Source organism: Apaloderma vittatum, unplaced genomic scaffold, assembly GCF_000703405.1.
Source record: "Apaloderma vittatum isolate BGI_N311 unplaced genomic scaffold, ASM70340v1 scaffold26951, whole genome shotgun sequence".
NCBI classification, from domain to species: Eukaryota; Metazoa; Chordata; class Aves; order Trogoniformes; family Trogonidae; genus Apaloderma; species Apaloderma vittatum.
In genome coordinates, this window is record NW_009697833.1 from 34,375 (window position 1) to 39,017 (window position 4,643).

The window sequence follows — 4,643 nt, forward strand, 5'->3', positions numbered from 1 at the left end:
TTTCTCAGGGACAAAAAGAAGTGTTTGTCCTAAAGCTGTTACATTGGTGAGGTCAGGCTGAATCCGTGAAGAGTTGCTAAACTGGACTTCAGACTCTGCTGCTATATGTGCTAATGCCAACATGCTTCACTACACCTTTTCTTTAACAAAGACCTCAGCATCTGCTGCAGCTGTGTTTGTTACACAGCTTGTGCGAACACGGCTTGATTTACATCCACAGGATGTTCTGGTTTGTAGTTGCTGCTGATGAACTTGCAGCTCCTTAAAATAACTGTTTAGACTTTAAAGAGTCTTCTCAGAAGTTATAAAATAAACTGAACTCTAGATTTAGACACATTGAGTGTCTCCCTTTAAATTTCCATCTTCTCATGGTAGATACCAAAAATAATAAAGTTAGTAATCCCAATCATGCTTATGCTTTCAAATAATCTGCAGTAGCAGGGGATGAAAATGTACTTCCCCATCCTGTGTCTCACCCCAGAGGGAATTAATTTAATACACTCCTTAGTTTTACTTTCAAACCCTAGCACTGAAGGCTCCCAAGGTAACCCCTGGAAACATTTAATTAGAGGGTGTGTATGTGGATTAGGAAACCTTTAAATTACAATGCAAAATGACAGAACAGCTTTTGCAGCTATAATCAAGGGAGAAGCCCAGAACAGTGATCTGCTCCAATACCAAATCTAAGAACAGTGGGTTCACAAAGTGATTTTTTATTAACTGGACAAGCTCATGTGACACTTTCTGCTCATGATAAAAGAGAAACATTAGAAAGCTGTTATTAAGCAGTCTCCTCACATTCAGTGGTTATCACTGTACCTCAGCAGCTTCGAGTATATAATGAACAAAAGGTGCCCAAACCAGGATAATCAGCACCTGTTTCTATGCATTCTTTATGCATTCCTGTTCCAGAAAAATCACCCCGAACCTTGCACAACTTCAAGCCCAATAGTCCCAGTCATCTTTCCTTATGTTTGATAAGTCACATTTGTTCTGCTCAGACAAGCTTTCTATTATTATCAAATTTTTTTCACTTAATTTTACTTTATAAAAGTGTGAACAAAGATTACATATGCATGACTGAATTGTGGAAATGAAGCTAATTAAAATTTGCTGCTTACCATCAAAAGAGAAAAAGGGAGAGAGAGCAAAAGAGAGAGAAGGCCCAATAGGATTAGATCTCCCCCTTTTTTCCACACCAATTATAAAATGCAGAACACAATTTTGCAGCTTTCAATATTATCTTTAGAGCGTATACAAAGTTTATTAACTTTCTAATAAAGAGCTGGTGCCAAAGGGGATACGAAGGAAAGAGACAATTGTGGATACTCATAGACTGACACCATTAAAAAAAAAGATATCTTACAAAGGTTGCTGGACTACGTAAACCATCAGTGAGTATTCCAGAGATAGGTATAAAATCCCTATCATGGATGAGTATAAAAAAATGTATCTTCCTGGAGGGAGACATTTCTCCTCAACTAAATGTGCTTAATGCCTCTGTGGCTCTGAGCTTGCGAACTCATAAGCTTTACCCTGGTGGATACAGTACCAGTTTATAAACTTACAATTTGTTTAACAGTCTAATGTTAAGGATTTTGTTAAGTGTTCCTCAATATCTTGTAGCAGTGAGTATCATAAGTTAATTTTTGTGTTGTTGCCTTTCCTTTAGCATTTTTGGAAATGAATGTGGCCTGTGTAGCTGTACCTGGAAGAGCACTGCAGGGAGTCCCTCCTGACCCAGTTTGTAGCAATTTTCCCCCATGACTTTATCCCCCAGCACCAAAGAGGAGTCAAGAGCATGAAGGATAGAGATCACTGCATTTCTTTATAAAAGCAGCACACATGGATGCTGCATGCTGCAGCCAATCGTCACTTGTCAGTCCCTTGACAAGAAAACAGAGCATCCTGAAGATGCTGATTACACGGGCACAGGGTGGCAGCTGGCTCTGCATGCCCCTCACTTGGCCGCAGTCATGCTTGCAGCCATGCATTTGTTGGTAAGAGATGACAAGTGGTGGAGGACAGAGACACGTGGAGATGGAGAACGGATTGTTGTCGCTGTAGTAGATAAGGTGATTTTTCACTTTCAGAGATAAAGCTGCCATGATCATCCACCCCAGTTTGATATCAAATAGCATCTACAAGGTTTCCTTAAGGGCTGTTTGCTGTCTTGCCTGGTCCTTGGATAGCACCCCGGTGCAAGGCCTTTTGGGGCAGAAGAAAGCAGAGCTTTATCATTTATCCTTTAAACCATTGCACAATGCTCACTTTGTGCACCTTTTGTGTGTGCACCTTCTAGCACCCTGCCATGGCCTTGGACCCCTGGCTGAGCTGAAGGGCAGGAGGGGCTGCTAGGCGCTGTGTCCTTGGCCAGCTGCCATCTCATTAGCAGCCCAGTCCCTCAAACTCCTAATGAGGCTGGGCCCCCAAAAGCGGCAGTTAGCACAAGCTGTAGCTCTAATGAATCTTGGAAGAATAAACTCATTTGACAGGTGCTGTTGCATTTTAGGTAAATGGATTGTAGATTAACCTTTTCCAGGGTGCAGGGGTATCACTTTCTCCCCCAGCTGCGCAGTGCCAGCGCGTGGATTGGCTCAGGGTGCCCAATCTGCAGAGTCACTGTATGGTTATTTCTCAATTACCATATAGGATGGGAGCCAGGGTGCTCTGATTGGCAGACCCGGCGTTGCCACACTTGCGTTATCTCTGCAGAATTATTTCTCGATAGCCGTGTTGTAAATATGCAAATCCACCCTAATTGGCTACGCTAATCACACTGCTCTGACTGGTTTCTGTTCTCAAACTGTTCAACCTACTTGACAGGAACAAAGAAAATACCTCGGGTTTCTTGCTTCCTTTAGCTGAAAAACTCTAAAACTTAAATGAAAAAGGAGAGCTATCTGAAAAGCAGAGAAACTGAGGCTGTGAAACAGATTAACTTCTTTTTCAGATAAAAACACATTGACTTTTTTTCTTGCCAGTCTTTACTGCTCATCTCAACAAACCTCTTGTCCTTAGAATAGCTGTGATACCTTTGTCTTGCCAGTATTTGTTTAGAGAAAGTGAATCCTGGGCTTGTTCAATTCTCTTTGAAACACAAGGTAAACAAAATGAAATTGCTGTTCTGCAGAAGGCAGCCACTCTGATCTGCGCAGGCAGAGGGGAAAGTGTTGTGCGAATCAAAGGAAGGAACAACAAAGACAAAAATGAAGTGTCCAGATGATTTTAAATGTTCTAAGAAATCAATTTGCGTGAGAGCTCATGTTGGCTTTTAAATTATTTTTCATTAAAAATTTAAGACTGCATTCAGATAACTTAAGGTTTCTTTTGTTTTTTGAAATCTGACAAGCCTCTATTGTTAAGATCCCTTTGTACTCTTCTGATGAGTTATTCTTAAATTATGTTTTTCTTCTTTGGAAGACTATGATGATAGTTAGTAATACAAATAAATACAAGTAATTTGTGAAAATGATTTCTTCTTGATTTCCTTAAGAATTTGGTTTTGGGTAACAGAGTCTAACCAATCACTGGTTGGGTCCTTCTCTTCTGGTAACACGAGAGACCGGGTTATGCAATCTGGGCATTGGATGTGCTGTGTTATCTCTATGTCCATAATGAATTCTAATGTAATTAGATTACCTCTAGAAAGGTAGCATATGGAAAGCTGCCGTCTTTTATTTCGACATGTGCAGTGTTACCTGCTGTAATGCCATCCTCATAAATATCATATCGAGAGCTTTTGCTTAGCTGGAGGATAGAGTAGGGGATTTCAAATATGCTTCCATGATACACAGTGAAAAGCTATCTCTGTTCCAAATCATTTGGTCTCAATAAATAGATCAAACCACTTTGCTACTTCCAGTGTATTTTATAAATTGGCAAGCAACATGAGAAGAAACTGGGCTGAGTGAAACTAAATAGTTAATCTAAGATACAGAAAATCAGTGTAACACCTGAGCCTCCTCACAAAGGCACTGGATTTCAGCTAGCTAACTTCCTCACAGGGCCTGCAGCATACAGACCACAGGGCAAGAAATGCACTTACACAGCTCTTTGCTAGTTGCTCTGGTGGTTTTAACTTGATGTTAATTCATAACAATTAAAACACATTTACGGTGCCAAAACATAATTATTGTACTTAGTCATATCTGGAATTGTTGAACAATATACCACCTGTTCTCTGATCACCTTGGTAAATTAAAGACTTTAAAGCTGTTCAGAGCCTTCACTCAGTTACAGCATTATGTGAAGTAAACCAAATGCACTAGGAGGTCTGTGGATTGCTGTGATCAGGAGGGAGCGCGCCTTGCCTGGCAAGAAAGTGAAAGGGTTAATTGGAATAAGGAAAGAGATGCACATTGCTCTGTCCCTTGACACTGCAGTAGCTCTCAGGAGGCCAAAAAGAGGCCAGCAGCTGTGGCCCCACATGGAGAGAAGATGATTAGACAGGCTGTGAAAAGCAAGTAAAGCAAGATCCTCCCAAAATTCGATGGGCCTTTTTGCAGCCTATGGGAATGAGGCACCAAAGGAAATGAATTTATTTATATCCCAGGTCTGACAAAGGACCTGTAACTTAAAAACAAATAAACATGTACGCTAAGCCCAGGTCTCAGCAATCATGAATCGACCATACTGAACAC